Raw genomic sequence first — 24,143 nt, 5'->3', positions numbered from 1 at the left:
TCTCCCTGCAGTTGTTGTCCCCAGATGAGAGTTCCCTTGTGCTGCCTCAGTTGAATCTCCTTTACTTGACAGAGATGTGCCTAAGCAGCGGCCCTCCCCAGCCCTATCCCAAATCATACTTATTTTGCATAGGAGATACCATGGTCATGAAGATTGTTCTCCCAGGGTGAGGTTCATTCATTGCATTCTGGGTATGCTGACCCCTGTGATTTTCCCAAATGTGGGAAACTCGCTTTTATACCCTTGTGCACTATCCTGACTTCTCCTCCTGTCTGCTTACTTTGTGCCTTCCAATGCACAATGCAAACTACAGGTAGTGCTGCAGGGCCCACACCCTTTTACTTGCCTTACAGAGCAGCTCTGGAGCTGATACAGTGCCAAGCTGCTGCAAGAAATCAGCTTGAATGCTTCAGGGGATGGGGCATGGCCAACATGAGCCCCACACCGAAGGAGGGTGGGGGTGTTTAATGCGAACTAAGGGTCATCCAAGCGCCGCAAAAGGCCGCCATGCCCTGCATACCCCTTTTCTCTTTTCATATGCAGATGAGGGTTCCAGCCAACTTTGGCCCACTGCTTGGATGACATCACCGTATGCAAATCCGTCTTCTGCAGAACTTCCCCCAGGAATGCTTGCACTAGTTGTTGCATTTGGTTTGTTGTTTGGGGGTGCTTCAGTATTAGGCAGCCTTCTGCCCTCCCATGTTCATCTGAAAATATGTGTTCTCCCTGCAGTTGTTGTCCCCAGATGAGAGTTCCCTTGTGCTGCCTCAGTTGAATCTCCTTTACTTGACAGAGATGTGCATGAGCAGCGGCCCTCCCCAGCCCTATCCCAAATCATACTTATTTTGCATAGGAGATACCATGGTCATGAAGATTGTTCTCCCAGGGTGAGGTTCATTCATTGCATTTTGGGTATGCTGACCCCTGTGATTTACCCAAATGTGGGAAACTCGACTGCATTATTTGTGGTAGTGGGGGACTGTGTTTGTGCTTTCCTCTGGTCAGCTCTGTTAAAACTCAGATTTCTTTGTCTCAGATTTTCCTCTAGCCTTGTTCTTCTTTCGAGAGTTCCCTTGTGCTGCCTCAGGTGGATCTCCTTCACTTGACAGGGGGGTGCCCGAGCAGCGACCCTCCCCAGCTCTAGCCCAACTCCTACTTACCTGCCAGGTGAGATACTATGATCAGGAAGGTGCTTCTCCCAGGGCAAGGCTCACCCATTGCACTCTGGGTGTGCTGCTCCTACGATTTCCCCAAATGTGGGACACTTGACTGCATAATTTGTGTTTCCTCTGGTCGGCTCTCGTATAATTCAGATCTCTTTGTCTCAGGTCTTTCTCCAGCCTAGTTTGCTGTCTGTTTCCACTTCTTTTATCTTGAGCCCCTCCCTTCTATACCCTTGTGCACTATCCTGACTTCTCCTCCCGTCTGCTTACTTTGTGCCTTCCAATGCACAATGCAAACTACAGGTAGTGCTGCAGGGCCCACACAATCTTTTACTTGCCTTAAAGAGCAGCTCTGGAGCTGTTACAGTGCCCAGCTGCTGCAAGAAATCAGCTTGAATGCTTCAGGGGATGGGGCATGGCCAACATGAGCCCCACACCAAAGGTGGGTGGGGGTGTTTAATGCGAACTAGGGGTAATCCAAGCACCGCAAAAGGCCGCCATGCCCTGCACGCCCCTTTTCTCTTTTCATATGCAGATGAGGGTTGAAGCCAACTTTGACCCACTGCTTGGATGACATCACCATATGCAAATCCATCTGCTGCAGGCCTTGCCCCAGGAATGCTTGCACTAGTTGTTGCATTTGGTTTGTTGTTTGGGGGTGCTTCAGTATTAGGCAGCCTTCTGCCCTCCCATGTTCATCTGAAAATATGTGTTCTCCCTGCAGTTGTTGTCCCCAGATGAGAGTTCCCTTGTGCTGCCTCAGTTGAATCTCCTTTACTTGACAGAGATGTGCCTGAGCAGCGGCCCTCCCAGCCCTATCCCAAATCATACTTATTTTGCATAGGAGACACCATGGTCATGAAGATTGTTCACCCAGGGTGAGGTTCATTCATTGCATTCTGGGTATGCTGACCCCTGTGATTTCCCCAAATGTGGGAAACTCGCCTGCATTTTTTGTGGTAGTGGGGGACTGTGTTTGTGTTTTCCTCTGGTCAGCTCTGGTAAAAGTCAGATTTCTTTGTCTCATATATTCCTCTAGCCTTGTTCTTCTTTCGAGAGTTCCCTTGTGCTGCCTCAGTTGGATCTCCTTCACTTGACAGGGGGGTGCCCGAGCAGTGACCCTCCCCAGCTCTAGCCCAACTCCTACTTACCTGCCAGGTGAGATACTATGATCATGAAGGTGCTTCTCCCAGGGCAAGGCTCACCCATTGCACTCTGGGTGTGCTGCTCCTGTGATTTCCCCAAATGTGGGAAACTTGATTGCATAATTTGTGTTTCCCCTGGTCGGCTCTCGTATAATTCAGATCTCTTTGTCTCAGGTCTCTCTCCAGCCTAGTTTGCTGTCTGTTTCCACTTCTCTTTTCTGGAGCCACTCCCTTCTATGCCCTTGCGCACTATCCTGACTTCTCCCGTCTGCTTACTTTGTGCCTTCCAACGCACAATGCGAACTACAGGTAGTGCTGCAGGGCCCACACCCTTTTAGTTGCCTTACAGAGCAGCTCTGGAGCTGTTACAGTGCCCAGCTGCTGCAAGAAATCAGCTTGAATGCTTCAGGGGCTGGGGCATAGCCAACATGAGCCCCACACCAAAGGAGGGTGGGGGTGTTTAATGCGAACTAGGGGTCATCCAAGCACCGCAAAAGGCCGCCATGCCCTGCATGCCCCTTTTCTCTTTTCATATGCAGATGAGGGTTCCAGCCAACTTTGGCCCACTGCTTGGATGACATCACCGTATGCAAATCCGTCTGCTGCAGACCTTCCCCCAGGAATGCTTGTACTAGTTGTTGCATATGGTTTGATATTTGATGGTGCTTCAGTATTAGGCAGCCTTCCGCCCTCCCATGTTCATCTGAAAAGATGTGGTCTCCCTGCAGTTGTTGTCCCCAGACGAGAGTTCCCTTGTGCTTCCTCAGTTGAATCTCCTTAACTTGATGGGGGAGGGGCTGCCCGAGCAGCCACCCTCCCCAGCCCTATCCCAACTCATACTTATTTTGCATATGAGATCTCTTGATCATGAAGATTGTTCTCACAGGGTGAAGTTCATCCATTATATTTTAAAATAGGAAGGTACAAATTACATATTTGAATTGCATCTATGTGCTGGATTCAAATGTCCCCCCCCCCTTCCTTTCTCAATTGTGCCCATCAGCAGCTATTCTAAGGTTGCTGCCAATGGGTGTGACACATTAATTTCTTCTGTGGGGTACACAGGACTCCACAAGGATTCACATTGGGGTGTAGAGTAGGATCTTGATCTGAGGCACCAACCGACTCAAAGCTTTTGACTGTTCCCAAGATGCTCAGCGCATCCTCCTCTATAACCCCGCTTCCATGAACAGGGAGCTCAGTTTGTAGTTGGTGCCTTCAGTAGCAGGCCACTTAACAGGGGCCTGCCTCAGGAAGCCAATTCTTAGCTATTCATTTTGACAAGAAAAGAAGAACTTGTTTTATGAGAATCTACAAGGGCTGCAGCAGGCTAGGTCTAATAGACATCTTTACTGCAGCTTCATCACTCCCAGCGGCGCTGTATACTCCCGTGCCCTGGTTGCTGGGTCACTGCAGCGGAGGCTCCGGTTTCTTCCTAAGGTCAGTCACACACACACCGCCCTTCCGGATCACGAGGCCGCTGATGAAGGGGAGCGTGGCCGTAGGGGGTGGACCGTGTGCGCACTGGCGTGGACACTGATTACTGGGCAGCCGCTCCACTAGCCACCAGGTACAGTTAAGGAGCACAGGTCTGGGGGTTTTTCTCCTATATTAAACCAATTTTGTACTGCCCGCAGCGCATTGTGATAGGTAATAGGGCCTGATTCAGGTTGGATTGCAATCACAATAAGTGATCCAACTGCAAAAATTGCTAAGAGCATACGCATGTGCCTGCATTTTCTGCGGCACCCCGCAGAGAATGCGATCGCCTCTGCCTGTCAATCGGGGCAGGGGGGGAGAGGGGGGTCAGCAACACTCCATTTCCAAGTCAGGGATGGAGCGGTGCGGGGGCAAGGCTTCAAAATGGGGTCTGCAATGGAGGAGACACAGGGGGCGTGGTCACAGCAGCTGTATGACATCACATTCAGCCGCTGTGATCACAAAAATGGTGGCGGCTTCCTGCGCGCACATACAGTCTGCACCAGCAGGAGGCTACACCATTTTTTATGATCACGCTGAACTGCAGTGCGACTGCAATTACAGCATGGTCAAGAAGGGAGGCGTCATGCTGGGTGGCCATAAGAGATGAGCGGGTTCGGTTCCTCGGAATCCGAACCCGCCCGAACTTCACCCTTTTTTGCTCGGGTCCGAGCAGACTCGGATCCTCTCGCCTTGCTCGGTTAACCCGAGCGCGCCCGAACGTCATCATCCCGCTGTCGGATTCTCACGAGACTTGGATTCTATATAAGGAGCCGCGCGTCGCCGCCATTTTCACACGTGCATTGAGATTGATAGGGAGAGGACGTGGCTGGCGTCCTCTCCGTTTAGATTAGAAGATAGAGACGAGTGACATTTGATTTACTACTAATTTGGGGAGCAGTTGAACTTGTCAGGAGTACTCAGTAGTGCAGAGTTTTGCTGATAGTGACAACCAGTTTTATTATTTATAATCCGTTCTCTGCCTGAAAAAAAACGATACACATACCATATCTGTGCTCAGCCTCAGTGTGCTGCATGATATATCATCTATGTATATCTGACTGTGCTGAGTGCTCACTGCTCACACAGCTTAATTGTGGGGGAGACTGGGGAGCAGTTATAGCAGGAGTACAGTGCACACTTTTGCTGCCAGTGTGACCACCAGTATATTGTCTGCCTGAAAAAGTTAAACACTCCTGTGGTGTTTTTTTTTTATTCTATAAATGCATTCTGCTGACAGTGTCCAGCTGGTCCGTCATACATATATTATATAAATATTTACCTGCAGTAGTGTTATATATTTTTTTTCATCTTTATCATCTCTATATTAGCAGACGCAGTACGGTAGTCCACGGCTGTGGCTATCTCTGTGTCGTCAGTGCTCGTCCATAATTGTATACCTACCTACCTGTGGTGGTTTTTTTTTTTCTATCTTCTTCATACTAGTAGTTTAGGAGTCTACTGACAGTGTCCACCAGGTCCATCATTATATTATATACCTACAGTAGTAATATATTTATTATATTATCTATACTAGCAGACACAGTACGGTAGTCCACGGCTGTGGCTATCTCTGTGTCGTCAGTGCTCGTCCATAATTGTATACCTACCTACCTGTGGTGGGTTTTTTTTTTTATCTTCTTCATACTAGTAGTTTAGCAGTCTGCTGACAGTGTCCACCAGGTCCGTCATTATATTATATACCTACAGTAGTAATATATTTATTATATTATCTATACTAGCAGATGCAGTACGGTAGTCCACGGCTGTACCTACCTCTGTGTCGTCAGTGCTCGTCCATAATTGTATACCTACCTGTGGTGGAGTTTTTTTTTCTATCTTCTTCATACTAGTAGTTTAGGAGTCTGCTGACAGTGTCCACCAGGTCCGTCATTATATTATATACCTACAGTAGTAATATATTTAGTATATTATCTATACTAGCAGACGCAGTACGGTAGTCCACGGCTGTACCTACCTCTGTGTCGTCACTCGTCCATAATTGTATACCTAACTGTGGTGGTTTTTTTTTTCTATCTTCTTCATACTAGTAGTTTAGCAGTCTGCTGACAGTGTCCACCAGGTCCGTCATTATATTATATATACCTACAGTAGTTATATATATTTTTTTTTATATCATTAATTATCATCTCTATACTAGCAGACGCAGTACGGTAGGCCACGGCTGTGGCTATCTCTGTGTCGTCAGTGCTCGTCCATAATTGTATACCTACCTACCTGTGGTGGAAGTTTTTTTCTATCTTCTTCATACTAGTAGTTTAGCAGTCTGCTGACAGTGTCCACCAGGTCCGTCATTATATTATATATACCTACAGTAGTTATATATATATTTTTTTTTATATCATTAATTATCATCTCTATACTAGCAGACGCAGTACGGTAGTCCACGGCTGTAGCTACCTCTGTGTCGTCAGTCACTCGTCATCCATAAGTATACTAGTATCCATCCATCTCCATTGTTTACCTGAGGTGCCTTTTAGTTGTGCCTATTAAAATATGGAGAACAAAAATGTTGAGGTTCCAAAAATAGGGAAAGATCAAGATCCACTTCCACCTCGTGCTGAAGCTGCTGCCACTAGTCATGGCCGAGACGATGAAATTCCATCAACGTCGTCTGCCAAGGCCGATGCCCAATGTCATAGTACAGAGCATGTAAAATCCAAAACACAAAAGATCAGTAAAAAAATGACTCAAAAATCTAAATAAAAATCGTCGGAGGAGAAGCGTAAACTTGCCAATATGCCATTTACCACACAGAGTGGCAAGGAACGGCTGAGGCCCTGGCCTATCTTCATGGCTAGTGGTTCAGCTTCACATGAGGATGGAAGCACTCAGCCTCTCGCTAGAAAAATGAAAAGACTTAAGCTGGCAAAAGCACAGCAAAGAACTGTGCGTTCTTCAAAATCACAAATCCACAAGGAGAGTCCAATTGTGTCGGTTGCGATGCCTGACCTTCCCAACACTGGACGTGAAGAGCATGCACCTTCCACCATTTGCACGCCCCCTGCAAGTGCTGGAAGGAGCACCCGCAGTCCAGTTCCTGATAGTCAGATTGAAGATGTCAGTGTTGAAGTACACCAGGATGAGGAGAATATGGGTGTTGCTGGCGCTGGGGAGGAAATTGACAAGGAGGATTCTGATGGTGAGGTGGTTTGTTTAAGTCAGGCACCCGGCGAGACACCTGTTGTCCGTGGGAGGAATATGGCCATTGACATGCCTGGTGAAAATACCAAAAAAATCAGCTCTTCGGTGTGGAAGTATTTCAACAGAAATGCGGACAACAGGTGTCAAGCCGTGTGTTGCCTTTGTCAAGCTGTAATAAGTAGGGGTAAGGACGTTAACCACCTCGGAACATCCTCCCTTATACGTCACCTGCAGCGCATTCATCATAAGTCAGTGACAAGTTCAAAAACTTTGGGCGACAGCGGAAGCAGTCCACTGACCAGTAAATCCCTTCCTCTTGTAACCAAGCTCACGCAAACCACCCCACCAACTCCCTCAGTGTCAATTTCCTCCTTCCCCAGGAATGCCAATAGTCCTGCAGGCCATGTCACTGGCAATTCTGACGAGTTCTCTCCTGCCTGGGATTCCTCCGATGCATCCTTGAGTGTAACGCCTACTGCTGCTGGCGCTGCTGTTGTTGCTGCTGGGAGTCGATGGTCATCCCAGAGGGGAAGTCGTAAGACCACTTTTACTACTTCCACCAAGCAATTGACTGTCCAACAGTCCTTTGCGAGGAAGATGAAATATCACAGCAGTCATCCTGCTGCAAAGCGGATAACTGAGGCCTTGGCATCCTGGGCAGTGAGAAACGTGGTTCCGGTATCCATCATTACTTCAGAGCCAACTATAGACTTGATTGAGGTACTGTGTCCCCGGTACCAAATACTATCTAGGTTCCATTTCTCTAGGCAGGCGATACCGAAAATGTACACAGACCTCAGAAAAAGACTCACCAGTGTCCTAAAAAATGCAGTTGTACCCAATGTCCACTTAACCACGGACATGTGGACAAGTGGAGCAGGGCAGACTCAGGACTATATGACTGTGACAGCCCACTGGGTAGATGTATTGACTCCCGCCGCAAGAACAGCAGCGGCGGCACCAGTAGCAGCATCTCGCAAACGCCAACTCTTTCCTAGGCAGGCTACGCTTTGTATCACCGCTTTCCAGAATACGCACACAGATGAAAACCTCTTACGGCAACTGAGGAAGATCATCACAGAATGGCTTACCCCAATTGGACTCTCCTGTGGATTTGTGGCATCGGACAACGCCAGCAATATTGTGCGTGCATTATATCTGGGCAAATTCCAGCACGTCCCATGTTTTGCACATACCTTGAATTTGGTGGTGCAGAATTATTTAAAAAACGACAGGGGCGTGCAAGAGATGCTGTCGGTGGCCACAAGAATTGCGGGACACTTTCGGCGTACAGGCACCATGTACAGAAGACTGGAGCAACACCAAAAACGCCTGAACCTGCCCTGCCATCATCTGAAGCAAGAAGTGGAAACGAGGTGGAATTCAACCCTCTATATGCTTCAGAGGATGGAGGAGCAGCAAAAGGCCATTCAAGCCTATACATCTGACCACGATATAGGAGGTGGAATGCACCTGTCTCAAGCGCAGTGGAGAATGATTTCAACGTTGTGCAAGGTTCTGCAACCTTTGAACTTGCCACACGTGAAGTCAGTTCAGACACTGCCAGCCAGAGTCAGGTCATTCCCGTCATCAGGCTTTTGCAGAAGAAGCTGGAGACATTGAAGGAGGAGCTAAGACAGAGCGATTCCGCTAGGCATGTGGGACTTGTGGATGGAGCCCTTCATTCGCTTAACCAGGATTCACGGGTGGTCAATCTGTTGAAATCAGAGCACTACATTTTGGCCACCGTGCTCGATCCTAGATTTAAAACCTACGTTGTATCTCTCTTTCCGGCAGACACAAGTCTGCAGGGGTTCAAAGACCTGCTGGTGAGAAAATTATCAAGTCAAGCGGAACTTGATCGGTCAACAGCTCCTCCTTCACAGTCTCCCGCAATTGGGGGTGCGAGGAAAAGGCTCAGAATTCCGAGCCCACCCGCTGGCGGTGATGCAGGGCAGTCTGGAGCGACTGCTGATGCTGACATCTGGTCCGGACTGAAGGACCTGCCAACGATTACGGACATGTCGTCTACTGTCACTGCATATGATTCTCTCACCATTGAAAGAATGGTGGAGGATTATATGAGTGACCGCATCCAAGTAGGCACGTCAGACAGTCCGTACGTATACTGGCAGGAAAAAGAGGCAATTTGGAGGCCCTTGCACAAACTGGCTTTATTCTACCTAAGTTGCCCTCCCACAAGTGTGTACTCCGAAAGAGTGTTTAGTGCCGCCGCTCACCTTGTCAGCAATCGGCGTACGAGGTTACTTCCAGAAAATGTGGAGAAGATGATGTTCATTAAAATGAATTATAATCAATTGCTCCGTGGAGACATTGACCAGCAGCAATTGCCTCCACAAAGTATACAGGGAGCTGAGATGGTGGATTCCAGTGGGGACGAATTGATAATCTGTGAGGAGGGGGATGTACACGGTGATGAATCGGAGGATGATGATGAGGTGGACATCTTGCCTCTATAGAGCCAGTTTGTGCAAGGAGAGATTTATTGCTTCTTTTTTGGTGGGGGTCCAAACCAACCCGTCATTTCAGTCACAGTCGTGTGGCAGACCCTGTCACTGAAATGATGGGTTGGTTAAAGTGTGCATGTCCTGTTTATACAACATAAGGGTGGGTGGGAGGGCCCAAGGCAATTCCACCTTGCACCTCTTTTTTCTTTTATTTTTCTTTGCGTCATGTGCTGTTTGGGGAGTGTTTTTTGGAAGGGCCATCCTGCGTGACACTGCAGTGCCACTCCTAGATGGGCCAGGTGTTTGTGTCGGCCACTTGGGTCGCTGAGCTTAGTCACACAGCTACCTCATTGCGCCTCTTTTTTTCTTTGCGTCATGTGCTGTTTGGGGAGTGTTTCTGGAAGGGCCATCCTGCGTGACAATGCAGTGCCACTCCTAGATGGGCCAGGTGTTTGTGTCGGCCACTTGGGTCGCTGAGCTTAGTCACACAGCTACCTCATTGCGCCTCTTTTTTTCTTTGCGTCATGTGCTGTTTGGGGAGTGTTTTTTGGAAGGGCCATCATGCGTGACACTGCAGTGCCACTCCTAGATGGGCCAGGTGTTTGTGTCGGCCACTTGGGTCACTGAGCTTAGTCATCCAGCGACCTCGGTGCAAATTTTAGGACTAAAAATAATATTGTGAGGTGTGAGGTGTTAAGAATAGACTGAAAATTAGTGGAAATTATGGTTATTGAGGTTAATAATACTTTGGGATCAAAATGACTCCCAAATTCTATGATTTAAGCTGTTTTTTAGAGTTTTTTGAAAAAAAACACCCGAATCCAAAACACACCCGAATCCGACAAAAAAAATTCGGTGAGGTTTAGCCAAAACGCGTTCGAACCCAAAACACGGCCGCGGAACCGAACCCAAAACCAAAACACAAAACCCGAAAAATTTCCGGTGCACATCTCTAGTGGCCATGCCATGTCACTGTGCAGGAGCCAGCACCGCTCACACACTAGTCCCCGGTGCAGCCCCCAACCCCCGGGACACCCGGAGCAACAAAATGTAGATTCAGGCCACCAGGCCACGCCCCTACCTATGAAACCATGCCTCCTTTTTACCATTGCGCTGCTTATCTGCGCGCACTGCATTACAATCTCCCTCGCCACCTCTCTGGGTGTCACCAGTGATAGTGACACCTCTGCCATGCTTGTAGCAGCTGGTCCTAAGATCTACACCTCAAGCCCTGAGTGTTTGCCCTTGTGACTTGTTGATCATCATAGCAAAGCAGATGCTTACAGAAAACTGCAGGGGCTTAGATTGAAAATAAAAAAAATTGATGGGTATAAGGTAGAGAGGAGCGGGTTCGGTTCTCCGAGAACTGAATTCCCCACGAACCCCACGAACTCCTCCTCCGAGGCAGGCTCGGTTGTTCCCGCCTGACTCGGAAAACCTGAACAAGGGAAAATGTCATCATCCCGCTGTCGGATTCTCGCGAGATTCGGATTCCATATAAAGAGCTGCGCGTTGCCGCCATTTTTACTCGTGCATTGAAGAGAGAGCGGAGAGGACGTGGCTATGTTCTCTCAGTGGAAATCTCAATATCAGTGCTCAGTATCAGTGGATACTTATTGCTGCTCAGTAATACTAGTAGTGTGTCTCTCCTGCTCAGTGTCAGTTCTCAGTAGTATCCTCATCAGTGCTCAGTATCACTGCTCATTGTCTTGTGCTGCATTGTTGTGCTCAGCATACTACAGTACATTACTAATAGTCCAGTGCTGCATCTTGCTGCTCAGTGTCAGTTCTAGTATCCTCATCAGTGCTCACTATCACTGCTCATTGCATTGTGGTGTTCTGTATACTACAGTAACATAGTAATATAGTAACATATAGTAACATAGTTTTTGAGGTTGAATAGAGGCAAATTGCCCATCGTGTTCAACCTGTTTTAAGTTGTGATGATTCTACATACTTGCTGAATAATGTTTTATGACTAGTTAGCTACTACAACTCATGTTACCCCCGGATTAACCATGTTGATATTTTAAGTATTATAACCTTGGATAGCTTTTTCATTCAGAAATGTATCCATTCCTTTTTTAAATCCAATTACAGAGTCCCCCATTACCACCTTCCCTGGCAGGGAATTCCACATCCTGATTGCCCTAACAGTGAAGATCATAGTATCTCACCTGGCAGGTAAGTAGGAGTTGGGCCAGAGCTGTGGAGGATTGCTGCTCGGGCACCCCCTGTCAAATGAAGGAGTTCCAACTGAGGCAGCACAAGGGAACTCTCGAAAGAAGAACAAGGCTAGAGGAAGATCTGAGACAAAGAAATCTGACTTTTACCAGAGCTGACCAGAGGAAAGCACAAACACAGTCCCCCACTACCACAAATAATGCAGTCGAGTTTCCCACATTTGGGGAAATCACAGGGGTCAGCATACCCAGAATGCAATGAATGAACCTCACCCTGGGAGAACAATCTTCATGACCATGGTATCGCCTATGCAAAATAAGTATGATTTGGGATAGGGCTGGGGAGGGCCGCTGCTCAGGCACATCTCTGTCAAGTAAAGGAGATTCAACTGAGGCAGCACAAGGGAACTCTCATCTGGGGACAACAACTGCAGGGAGAACACATATTTTCAGATGAACATGGGAGGGCAGAAGGCTGCCTAATACTGAAGCACCCCCAAACAACAAACCAAATGCAACAACTAGTACAAGCATTCCTGGGGGAAGTTCTGCAGAAGACGGATTTGCATACGGTGATGTCATCCAAGCAGTGGGCCAAAGTTGGCTGGATCCCTCATCTGCATATGAAAAGAGAAAAGGGGTATGCAGGGCATGGCGGCCTTTTGCGGCGCTTGGATGACCCTTAGTTCGCATTAAACACCCCCACCCTCCTTCGGTGTGGGGCTCATGTTGACAATGCCCCAGCCCCTGAAGCATTCAAGCTGATTTCTTACAGCAGCTTGGCACTGTAACAGCTCCAGAGCTGCTCTGTAAGGCAAGTAAAAGGGTGTGTAGTTTGCATTGTGCATTGGAAGGCACAAAGTAAGCAGACAGGAGGAGAAGTCAGGATAGTGCACAAGGGTATAAAAGGGAGGGGCTCAAGAAAAAAGAAGTGGAAACAGACAGCAAACTAGGCTGGAGAGAGACCTGAGACAAAGAGATCTGAATTATACGAGAGCCGACCAGGGGAAACACAAATTATGCAGTCAAGTTTCCCACATTTGGGGAAATCGCAGGGGCAGCACACCCAGAGTGCAATGGGTGAGCCTTGCCCTGGAAGAAGCACCTTCATGATCATAGTATCTCACCTGGAAGGTAAGTAGGAGTTGGGCTTGAGCTGGGGAGGGTCGCTGCTCGGGCACCCCCCTGTCAAGTGAAGGAGATCCAACTGAGGCAGCACAAGGGAACTCTCGAAAGAAGAACAAGGCTAGAGGAAGATCTGAAACAAAGAAATCTGACTTTTACCAGAGCTGACCAGAGGAAAACACAAACACAGTCCCCCACTACCACAAATAATGCAGTCGAGTTACCCACATTTGGGGAAATCACAGGGGTCAGCATACCCAGAATGCAATGAATGAACCTCACCCTGGGAGAATAATCTTCATGACCATGGTATCTCATATGCAAAATAAGTATGATTTGGGATAGGGCTGGGGAGGGCCGCTGCTCAGGCACATCTCTGTCAAGTAAAGGAGATTCAACTGAGGCAGCACAAGGGAACTCTCATCTGGGGACAACAACTGCAGGGAGAACACATATTTTCAGATGAACATGGGAGGGCAGAAGGCTGCCTAATACTGAAGCACCCCCAAACAACAAACCAAATGCAACAACTAGTGCAAGCATTCCTGTTTGTTTCTGAAGCCAACTTTGACCCACTGCTTGGATGACATCACCATATGCAAATCCATCTGCTGCAGGCCTTCCCCCAGGAATGCTTGCACTCTTTATATGAAATCCGAATCTCGCGAGAATCCGACAGCGGGATGATGACATTTTCCCTTGTTCAGGTTTTCCGAGTCAGGCGGGAACAACCGAGCCTGCCTCGGAGGAGGAGTTCGTGGGGTTCGTGGGGAATTCGGTTCTCGGAGAACCGAACCCGCTCCTCTCTACCTTATACCCATCAATTTTTTTTATTTTCAATCTAAGCCCCTGCAGTTTTCTGTAAGCATCTGCTTTGCTATGATGATCAACAAGTCACAAGGGCAAACACTCAGGGCTTGAGGTGTAGATCTTAGGACCAGCTGCTACAAGCATGGCAGAGGTGTCACTATCACTGGTGACACCCAGAGAGGTGGCGAGGGAGATTGTAATGCAGTGCGCGCAGATAAGCAGCGCAATGGTAAAAAGGAGGCATGGTTTCATAGGTAGGGGCGTGGCCTGGTGGCCTGAATCTACATTTTGTTGCTCCGGGTGTCCCGGGGGTTGGGGGCTGCACCGGGGACAAGTGTGTGAGCGGTGCTGGCTCCTGCACAGTGACATGGCATGGCCACTAGAGATGTGCACCGGAAATTTTTCGGGTTTTGTGTTTTGGTTTTGGGTTCGGTTCCGCGGCCGTGTTTTGGGTTCGAACGCATTTTGGCTAAACCTCACCGAATTTTTTTTGTCGGATTCGGGTGTGTTTTGGATTCGGGTGTTTTTTTCAAAAAACCCTAAAAAACAGCTTAAATCATAGAATTTGGGAGTCATTTTGATCCCAAAGTATTATTAACCTCAATAACCATAATTTCCACTAATTTTCAGTCTATTCTTAACACCTCACACCTCACAATATTATTTTTAGTCCTAAAATTTGCACCGAGGTCGCTGGATGACTAAGCTCAGTGACCCAAGTGGCCGACACAAACACCTGGCCCATCTAGGAGTGGCACTGCAGTGTCACGCATGATGGCCCTTCCAAAAAACACTCCCCAAACAGCACATGACGCAAAGAAAAAAAGAGGCGCAATGAGGTAGCTGTGTGACTAAGCTCAGCGACCCAAGTGGCCGACACAAACACCTGGCCCATCTAGGAGTGGCACTGCAGTGTCACGCAGGATGGCCCTTCCAAAAAACACTCCCCAAACAGCACATGACGCAAAGAAAAAAAGAGGCGCAATGAGGTAGCTGTGTGACTAAGCTCAGCGACCCAAGTGGCCGACACAAACACCTGGCCCATCTAGGAGTGGCACTGCAGTGTCACGCAGGATGGCCCTTCCAAAAACACTCCCCAAACAGCACATGACGCAAAGAAAAAAAGAGGCGCAATGAGGTAGCTGTGTGACTAAGCTCAGCGACCCAAGTGGCCGACACAAACACCTGGCCCATCTAGGAGTGGCACTGCAGTGTCACGCAGGATGGCCCTTCCAAAAAACACTCCCCAAACAGCACATGACGCAAAGAAAAAAAGTGGCGCAATGAGGTAGCTGTGTGACTAAGCTCAGCGACCCAAGTGGACGACACAAACACCTGGCCCATCTAGGAGTGTCACTGCAGTGTCACGCAGGATGGCCCTTCCAAAAAACACTCCCCAAACAGCACATGACGCAAAGAAAAAAAGAGGCGCAATGAGGTAGCTGTGTGACTAAGCTCAGCGACCCAAGTGGCCGACACAAACACCTGGCCCATCTAGGAGTGGCACTGCAGTGTCACGCAGGATGGCCCTTCCAAAAAACACTCCCCAAACAGCACATGACGCAAAGAAAAATAAAAGAAAAAAGAGGTGCAAGGTGGAATTGCCTTGGGCCCTCCCACCCACCCTTATGTTGTATAAACAGGACATGCACACTTTAACCAACCCATCATTTCAGTGACAGGGTCTGCCACACGACTGTGACTGAAATGACGGGTTGGTTTGGACCCCCACCAAAAAAGAAGCAATAAATCTCTCCTTGCACAAACTGGCTCTATAGAGGCAAGATGTCCACCTCATCATCATCCTCCGATTCATCACCGTGTACATCCCCCTCCTCACAGATTATCAATTCGTCCCCACTGGAATCCACCATCTCAGCTCCCTGTATACTTTGTGGAGGCAATTGCTGCTGGTCAATGTCTCCACGGAGCAATTGATTATAATTCATTTTAATGAACATCATCTTCTCCACATTTTCTGGAAGTAACCTCGTACGCCGATTGCTGACAAGGTGAGCGGCGGCACTAAACACTCTTTCGGAGTACACACTTGTGGGAGGGCAACTTAGGTAGAATAAAGCCAGTTTGTGCAAGGGCCTCCAAATTGCCTCTTTTTCCTGCCAGTATACGTACGGACTGTCTGACGTGCCTACTTGGATGCGGTCACTCATATAATCCTCCACCATTCTTTCAATGGTGAGAGAATCATATGCAGTGACAGTAGACGACATGTCCGTAATCGTTGGCAGGTCCTTCAGTCCGGACCAGATGTCAGCATCAGCAGTCGCTCCAGACTGCCCTGCATCACCGCCAGCGGGTGGGCTCGGAATTCTGAGCCTTTTCCTCGCACCCCCAATTGCGGGAGACTGTGAAGGAGGAGCTGTTGACCGATCAAGTTCCGCTTGACTTGATAATTTTCTCACCAGCAGGTCTTTGAACCCCTGCAGACTTGTGTCTGCCGGAAAGAGAGATACAACGTAGGTTTTAAATCTAGGATCGAGCACGGTGGCCAAAATGTAGTGCTCTGATTTCAACAGATTGACCACCCGTGAATCCTGGTTAAGCGAATGAAGGGCTCCATCCACAAGTCCCACATGCCTAGCGGAATCGCTCTGTCTTAGCTCCTCCTTCAATGTCTCCAGCTTCTTCTGCAAAAGCCTGATGACGGGAATGACCTGACTCAGGCTGGCAGTGTCTGAACTGACTTCACGTGTGGCAAGTTCAAAAGGTTGCAGAACCTTGCACAACGTTGAAATCATTCTCCACTGCGCTTGAGACAGGTGCATTCCACCTCCTATATCGTGGTCAGATGTATAGGCTTGAATGGCCTTTTGCTGCTCCTCCATCCTCTGAAGCATATAGAGGGTTGAATTCCACCTCGTTTCCACTTCTTGCTTCAGATGATGGCAGGGCAGGTTCAGGCGTTTTTGGTGTTGCTCCAGTCTTCTGTACGTGGTGCCTGTACGCCGAAAGTGTCCCGCAATTCTTGTGGCCACCGACAGCATCTCTTGCACGCCCCTGTCGTTTTTTAAATAATTCTGCACCACCAAATTCAAGGTATGTGCAAAACATGGGACGTGCTGGAATTTGCCCAGATATAATGCACGCACAATATTGCTGGCGTTGTCCGATGCCACAAATCCACAGGAGAGTCCAATTGGGGTAAGCCATTCTGTGATGATCTTCCTCAGTTGCCGTAAGAGGTTTTCATCTGTGTGCGTATTCTGGAAAGCGGTGATACAAAGCGTAGCCTGCCTAGGAAAGAGTTGGCGTTTGCGAGATGCTGCTACTGGTGCCGCCGCTGCTGTTCTTGCGGCGGGAGTCAATACATCTACCCAGTGGGCTGTCACAGTCATATAGTCCTGAGTCTGCCCTGCTCCACTTGTCCACATGTCCGTGGTTAAGTGGACATTGGGTACAACTGCATTTTTTAGGACACTGGTGAGTCTTTTTCTGAGGTCTGTGTACATTTTCGGTATCGCCTGCCTAGAGAAATGGAACCTAGATAGTATTTGGTACCGGGGACACAGTACCTCAATCAAGTCTATAGTTGGCTCTGAAGTAATGATGGATACCGGAACCACGTTTCTCACTGCCCAGGATGCCAAGGCCTCAGTTATCCGCTTTGCAGCAGGATGACTGCTGTGATATTTCATCTTCCTCGCAAAGGACTGTTGGACAGTCAATTGCTTGGTGGAAGTAGTAAAAGTGGTCTTACGACTTCCCCTCTGGGATGACCATCGACTCCCAGCAGCAACAACAGCAGCGCCAGCAGCAGTAGGCGTTACACTCAAGGATGCATCGGAGGAATCCCAGGCAGGAGAGAACTCGTCAGAATTGCCAGTGACATGGCCTGCAGGACTATTGGCATTCCTGGGGAAGGAGGAAATTGACACTGAGGGAGTTGGTGGGGTGGTTTGCGTGAGCTTGGTTACAAGAGGAAGGGATTTACTGGTCAGTGGACTGCTTCCGCTGTCGCCCAAAGTTTTTGAACTTGTCACTGACTTATGATGAATGCGCTGCAGGTGACGTATAAGGGAGGATGTTCCGAGGTGGTTAACGTCCTTACCCCTACTTATTACAGCTTGACAAAGGCAACACACGGCTTGACACCTGTTGTCCGCATTTCTGTTGAAATACTTCCACACCGAAGAGCTGATTTTTTTTGTATTTTCACCAGGCATGTCAATGGCCATATTCCTCCCACGGACAACAGGTGTCTCGCCGGGTGCCTGACTTAAACAAACCACCTCACCATCAGAATCCTCCTTGTCAATTTCCTCCCCAGCGCCAGCAACACCCATATTCTCCTCATCCTGGTGTACTTCAACACTGACATCTTCAATCTGACTATCAGGAACTGGACTGCGGGTGCTCCTTCCAGCACTTGCAGGGGGCGTGCAAATGGTGGAAGGTGCATGCTCTTCACGTCCAGTGTTGGGAAGGTCAGGCATCGCAACCGACACAATTGGACTCTCCTTGTGGATTTGTGATTTTGAAGAACGCACAGTTCTTTGCTGTGCTTTTGCCAGCTTAAGTCTTTTCATTTTTCTAGCGAGAGGCTGAGTGCTTCCATCCTCATGTGAAGCTGAACCACTAGCCATGAAGATAGGCCAGGGCCTCAGCCGTTCCTTGCCACTCCGTGTGGTAAATGGCATATTGGCAAGTTTACGCTTCTCCTCCGACGATTTTTATTTAGATTTTTGAGTCATTTTTTTACTGATCTTTTGTGTTTTGGATTTTACATGCTCTGTACTATGACATTGGGCATCGGCCTTGGGAGACGACGTTGATGGAATTTCATCGTCTCGGCCATGACTAGTGGCAGCAGCTTCAGCACGAGGTGGAAGTGGATCTTGATCTTTCCCTATTTTTGGAACCTCAACATTTTTGTTCTCCATATTTTAATAGGCACAACTAAAAGGCACCTCAGGTAAACAATGGAGATGGATGGATACTAGTATACTTATGGATGACGAGTGACTGACGACACAGAGGTAGCTACAGCCGTGGACTACCGTACTGCGTCTGCTAGTATAGAGATGATAATTAATGATATAAAAAAAAAAATATATATAACTACTGTAGGTATATATAATATAATGACGGACCTGGTGGACACTGTCAGCAGACTGCTAAACTACTAGTATGAAGAAGATAGAAAAAAACTTCCACCACAGGTAGGTAGGTATACAATTATGGACGAGCACTGACGACACAGAGATAGCCACAGCCGTGGCCTACCGTACTGCGTCTGCTAGTATAGAGATGATAATTAATGATATAAAAAAAAATATATATAACTACTGTAGGTATATATAATATAATGACGGACCTGGTGGACACTGTCAGCAGACTGCTAAACTACTAGTATGAAGAAGATAGAAAAAAAAAACCACCACAGTTAGGTATACAATTATGGACGAGTGACGACACAGAGGTAGGTACAGCCGTGGACTACCGTACTGCGTCTGCTAGTATAGATAATATACTAAATATATTACTACTGTAGGTATATAATATAATGACGGACCTGGTGGACACTGTCAGCAGACTCCTAAACTACTAGTATGAAGAAGATAGAAAAAAAAACCCCACCACAGGTAGGTATACAATTATGGACGAGCACTGACGACACAGAGGTAGGTACAGCCGTGGACTACCGTACTGCATCTGCTAGTATAGATAATATAATAAATATATTACTACTGTAGGTATATAATATAATGACGGACCTGGTGGACACTGTCAGCAGACTGCTAAACTGCTAGTATGAAGAAGATAAAAAAAAACCCCACCACAGGTAGGTAGGTATACAATTATGGACGAGCACTGACGACACAGAGATAGCCACAGCCGTGGACTACCGTACTGCGTCTGCTAGTATAGATAATATAATAAATATATTACTACTGTAGGTATATAATATAATGATGGACCTGGTGGACACTGTCAGTAGACTCCTAAACTACTAGTATGAAGAAGATAGAAAAAAAAAAACCACCACAGGTAGGTAGGTATACAATTATGGACGAGCACTGACGACACAGAGATAGCCACAGCCGTGGACTACCGTACTGCGTCTGCTAATATAGAGATGATAAAGATGAAAAAAAATATATAACACTACTGCAGGTAAATATTTATATACTATATGTATGACGGACCTGCTGGACACTGTCAGCAGAATGCATTTATAGAATAAAAAAAAAACACCACAGGAGTGTTTAACTTTTTCAGGCAGACAATATACTGGTGGTCACACTGGCAGCAAAAGTGTGCACTGTACTCCTGCTATAACTGCTCCCCAGTCTCCCCCACAATTAAGCTGTGTGAGCAGTGAGCACTCAGCACAGTCAGATATACATAGATGATTTATCATGCAGCACACTGAGGCTGAGCACAGATATGGTATGTGTATCGTTTTTTTTCAGGCAGAGAACGGATTATAAATAATAAAACTGGTGGTCACTATCAGCAAAACTCTGCACTACTGAGTACTCCTGACAAGTTCAACTGCTCCCCAAATTAGTAGTAAATCAAATGTCACTCGTCTCTATCTTCTAATCTAAACGGAGAGGACGCCAGCCACGTCCTCTCCCTATCAATCTCAATGCACGTGTGAAAATGGCGGCGACGCGCGGCTCCTTATATAGAATCCAAGTCTCGTGAGAATCCGACAGCGGGATGATGACGTTCGGGCGCGCTCGGGTTAACCGAGCAAGGCGAGAGGATCCGAGTCTGCTCGGACCCGAGCAAAAAAGGGTGAAGCTCGGGCGGGTTCGGATTCCGAGGAACCGAACCCGCTCATCTCTTATGGCCACCCAGCATGACGCCTCCCTTCTTGACCATGCTGTAATTGCAGTCGCACTGCAGTTCAGCGTGATCATAAAAAATGGTGTAGCCTCCTGCTGGTGCAGACTGTATGTGCGCGCAGGAAGCCGCCACCATTTTTGTGATCACAGCGGCTGAATGTGATGTCATACAGCTGCTGTGACCACGCCCCCTGTGTCTCCTCCATTGCAGACCCCATTTTGAAGCCTTGCCCCCGCACCGCTCCATCCCTGACTTGGAAATGGAGTGTTGCTGACCCCCCTCTCCCCCCCTGCCCCGATTGACAGGCAGAGGCGATCGCATTCTCTGTGGGGTGCTGCAGAAAATGCAGGCACATGCGTATGCTCTTAGCAATTTTTGCAGTTGGATCACTTATTGTGATTGCAATCCAACCTGAATCAGGCCCTATTACCTATCACAATGCGCTGCGGGCAGTACAAAATTGGTTTAATATAGGAGAAAACCCCCCAGACCTGTGCTCCTTAACTGTACCTGGTGGCTAGTGGAGCGGCTGCCCAGTAATCAGTGTCCACGCCAGTGCGCACACGGTCCACCCCCTACGGCCACGCTCCCCTTCATCAGCGGCCTCGTGATCCGGAAGGGCGGTGTGTGTGTGACTGACCTTAGGAAGAATCCGGAGCCTCCGCTGCAGTGACCCAGCAACCAGGGCACGGGAGTATACAGTGCCGCTGGGAGTGATGAAGCTGCAGTAAAGATGTCTATTAGACCTAGCCTGCTGCAGCCCTTGTAGATTCTCATAAAACAAGTTCTTCTTTTCTTGTCAAAATGAATAGCTAAGAATTGGCTTCCTGAGGCAGGCCCCTGTTAAGTGGCCTGCTACTGAAGGCACCAACTACAAACTGAGCTCCCTGTTCATGGAAGCGGGGTTATAGAGGAGGATGCGCTGAGCATCTTGGGAACAGTCAAAAGCTTTGAGTCGGTTGGTGCCTCAGATCAAGATCCTACTCTACACCCCAATGTGAATCCTTGTGGAGTCCTGTGTACCCCACAGAAGAAATTAATGTGTCACACCCATTGGCATCAACCTTAGAATAGCTGCTGATGGGCACAATTGAGAAAGGAAGGGGGGGGGGGACATTTGAATCCAGCACATAGATGCAATTCAAATATGTAATTTGTACCTTCCTATTTTAAAATATAATGGATGAACTTCACCCTGTGAGAACAATCTTCATGATCAAGAGATCTCATATGCAAAATAAGTATGAGTTGGGATAGGGCTGGGGAGGGTGGCTGCTCGGGCAGCCCCTCCCCCATCAAGTTAAGGAGATTCAACTGAGGAAGCACAAGGGAACTCTCGTCTGGGGACAACAACTGCAGGGAGACCACATCTTTTCAGATGAACATGGGAGGGCGGAAGGCTGCCTAATACTGAAGCACCATCAAATATCAAACCATATGCAACAACTAGTACAAGCATTCCTGGGGGAAGGTCTGCAGCAGACGGATTTGCATACGGTGATGTCATCCAAGCAGTGGGCCAAAGTTGGCTGGAACCCTCATCTGCATATGAAAAGAGAAAAGGGGCATGCAGGGCATGGCGGCCTTTTGCGGTGCTTGGATGACCCCTAGTTCGCATTAAACACCCCCACCCTCCTTTGGTGTGGGGCTCATGTTGGCTATGCCCCAGCCCCTGAAGCATTCAAGCTGATTTCTTGCAGCAGCTGGGCACTGTAACAGCTCCAGAGCTGCTCTGTAAGGCAACTAAAAGGGTGTGGGCCCTGCAGCACTACCTGTAGTTCGCATTGTGCGTTGGAAGGCACAAAGTAAGCAGACGGGAGAAGTCAGGATAGTGCGCAAGGGCATAGAAGGGAGTGGCTCCAGAAAAGAGAAGTGGAAACAGACAGCAAACTAGGCTGGAGAGAGACCTGAGACAAAGAGATCTGAATTATACGAGAGCCGACCAGGGGAAACACAAATTATGCAATCAGGTTTCCCACATTTGGGGAAATCACAGGAGCAGCACACCCAGAGTGCAATGGGTGAGCCTTGCCCTGGGAGAAGCACCTTCATGATCATAGTATCTCACCTGGCAGGTAAGTAGGAGTTGGGCTAGAGCTGGGGAGGGTCACTGCTCGGGCACCCCCCTGTCAAGTGAAGGAGATCCAACTGAGGCAGCACAAGGGAACTCTCGAAAGAAGAACAAGGCTAGAGGAATATATGAGACAAAGAAATCTGACTTTTACCAGAGCTGACCAGAGGAAAACACAAACACAGTCCCCCACTACCACAAAAAATGCAGGCGAGTTTCCCACATTTGGGGAAATCACAGGGGTCAGCATACCCAGAATGCAATGAATGAACCTCACCCTGGGTGAACAATCTTCATGACCATGGTGTCTCCTATGCAAAATAAGTATGATTTGGGATAGGGCTGGGAGGGCCGCTGCTCAGGCACATCTCTGTCAAGTAAAGGAGATTCAACTGAGGCAGCACAAGGGAACTCTCATCTGGGGACAACAACTGCAGGGAGAACACATATTTTCAGATGAACATGGGAGGGCAGAAGGCTGCCTAATACTGAAGCACCCCCAAACAACAAACCAAATGCAACAACTAGTGCAAGCATTCCTGGGGCAAGGCCTGCAGCAGATGGATTTGCATATGGTGATGTCATCCAAGCAGTGGGTCAAAGTTGGCTTCAACCCTCATCTGCATATGAAAAGAGAAAAGGGGCGTGCAGGGCATGGCGGCCTTTTGCGGTGCTTGGATTACCCCTAGTTCGCATTAAACACCCCCACCCACCTTTGGTGTGGGGCTCATGTTGGCCATGCCCCATCCCCTGAAGCATTCAAGCTGATTTCTTGCAGCAGCTGGGCACTGTAACAGCTCCAGAGCTGCTCTTTAAGGCAAGTAAAAGATTGTGTGGGCCCTGCAGCACTACCTGTAGTTTGCATTGTGCATTGGAAGGCACAAAGTAAGCAGACGGGAGGAGAAGTCAGGATAGTGCACAAGGGTATAGAAGGGAGGGGCTCAAGATAAAAGAAGTGGAAACAGACAGCAAACTAGGCTGGAGAAAGACCTGAGACAAAGAGATCTGAATTATACGAGAGCCGACCAGAGGAAACACAAATTATGCAGTCAAGTGTCCCACATTTGGGGAAATCGTAGGAGCAGCACACCCAGAGTGCAATGGGTGAGCCTTGCCCTGGGAGAAGCACCTTCCTGATCATAGTATCTCACCTGGCAGGTAAGTAGGAGTTGGGCTAGAGCTGGGGAGGGTCGCTGCTCGGGCACCCCCCTGTCAAGTGAAGGAGATCCACCTGAGGCAGCACAAGGGAACTCTCGAAAGAAGAACAAGGCTAGAGGAAAATCTGAGACAAAGAAATCTGAGTTTTAACAGAGCTGACCAGAGGAAAGCACAAACACAGTCCCCCACTACCACAAATAATGCAGTCGAGTTTCCCACATTTGGGTAAATCACAGGGGTCAGCATACCCAAAATGCAATGAATGAACCTCACCCTGGGAGAACAATCTTCATGACCATGGTATCTCCTATGCAAAATAAGTATGATTTGGGATAGGGCTGGGGAGGGCCGCTGCTCATGCACATCTCTGTCAAGTAAAGGAGATTCAACTGAGGCAGCACAAGGGAACTCTCATCTGGGGACAACAACTGCAGGGAGAACACATATTTTCAGATGAACATGGGAGGGCAGAAGGCTGCCTAATACTGAAGCACCCCCAAACAACAAACCAAATGCAACAACTAGTGCAAGCATTCCTGGGGGAAGTTCTGCAGAAGACG

At 48.2% G+C, this 24,143-nt stretch overlaps 11 non-coding genes and 1 pseudogene across 11 annotated transcripts; 5 read left to right on the top strand and 7 right to left on the bottom strand.

The window, feature by feature from the left end:
- Positions 1 to 115: 115 nt before the first annotated feature.
- LOC134990011 (U1 spliceosomal RNA) lies at positions 116 to 243 on the top strand (annotated as a pseudogene).
- A 593-nt stretch (positions 244 to 836) lies between these two features.
- LOC134990086 (U1 spliceosomal RNA) lies at positions 837 to 1,000 on the top strand. Its single transcript, XR_010195009.1, has one exon. It is a non-coding gene; the product is annotated as a U1 spliceosomal RNA (small nuclear RNA).
- A 152-nt stretch (positions 1,001 to 1,152) lies between these two features.
- LOC134989979 (U1 spliceosomal RNA) lies at positions 1,153 to 1,315 on the top strand. The gene has a single exon (XR_010194915.1). It is a non-coding gene; the product is annotated as a U1 spliceosomal RNA (small nuclear RNA).
- A 675-nt stretch (positions 1,316 to 1,990) lies between these two features.
- LOC134990077 (U1 spliceosomal RNA) lies at positions 1,991 to 2,154 on the top strand. Its single transcript, XR_010195001.1, has one exon. It is a non-coding gene; the product is annotated as a U1 spliceosomal RNA (small nuclear RNA).
- Positions 2,155 to 2,306: 152 nt separating this feature from the next.
- On the top strand, positions 2,307 to 2,469 carry LOC134989990 (U1 spliceosomal RNA). Its single transcript, XR_010194921.1, has one exon. It is a non-coding gene; the product is annotated as a U1 spliceosomal RNA (small nuclear RNA).
- Positions 2,470 to 11,763: 9,294 nt separating this feature from the next.
- Positions 11,764 to 11,927, bottom strand: LOC134990065 (U1 spliceosomal RNA). The gene has a single exon (XR_010194988.1). It is a non-coding gene; the product is annotated as a U1 spliceosomal RNA (small nuclear RNA).
- A 655-nt stretch (positions 11,928 to 12,582) lies between these two features.
- On the bottom strand, positions 12,583 to 12,745 carry LOC134989992 (U1 spliceosomal RNA). Its single transcript, XR_010194922.1, has one exon. It is a non-coding gene; the product is annotated as a U1 spliceosomal RNA (small nuclear RNA).
- Positions 12,746 to 12,897: 152 nt separating this feature from the next.
- LOC134990081 (U1 spliceosomal RNA) lies at positions 12,898 to 13,061 on the bottom strand. The gene has a single exon (XR_010195004.1). It is a non-coding gene; the product is annotated as a U1 spliceosomal RNA (small nuclear RNA).
- A 9,213-nt stretch (positions 13,062 to 22,274) lies between these two features.
- LOC134990000 (U1 spliceosomal RNA) lies at positions 22,275 to 22,437 on the bottom strand. The gene has a single exon (XR_010194930.1). It is a non-coding gene; the product is annotated as a U1 spliceosomal RNA (small nuclear RNA).
- A 152-nt stretch (positions 22,438 to 22,589) lies between these two features.
- Positions 22,590 to 22,753, bottom strand: LOC134990076 (U1 spliceosomal RNA). The gene has a single exon (XR_010195000.1). It is a non-coding gene; the product is annotated as a U1 spliceosomal RNA (small nuclear RNA).
- A 675-nt stretch (positions 22,754 to 23,428) lies between these two features.
- Positions 23,429 to 23,591, bottom strand: LOC134989978 (U1 spliceosomal RNA). Its single transcript, XR_010194914.1, has one exon. It is a non-coding gene; the product is annotated as a U1 spliceosomal RNA (small nuclear RNA).
- A 152-nt stretch (positions 23,592 to 23,743) lies between these two features.
- Positions 23,744 to 23,907, bottom strand: LOC134990074 (U1 spliceosomal RNA). Its single transcript, XR_010194998.1, has one exon. It is a non-coding gene; the product is annotated as a U1 spliceosomal RNA (small nuclear RNA).
- Positions 23,908 to 24,143: the final 236 nt, after the last annotated feature.

The sequence above is a fragment of the Pseudophryne corroboree genome, unplaced genomic scaffold (genome assembly GCF_028390025.1).
Source record: "Pseudophryne corroboree isolate aPseCor3 unplaced genomic scaffold, aPseCor3.hap2 scaffold_1135, whole genome shotgun sequence".
Taxonomy (NCBI): Eukaryota; Metazoa; Chordata; class Amphibia; order Anura; family Myobatrachidae; genus Pseudophryne; species Pseudophryne corroboree.
This window is presented reverse-complemented; position numbering and strand designations above follow the sequence as displayed.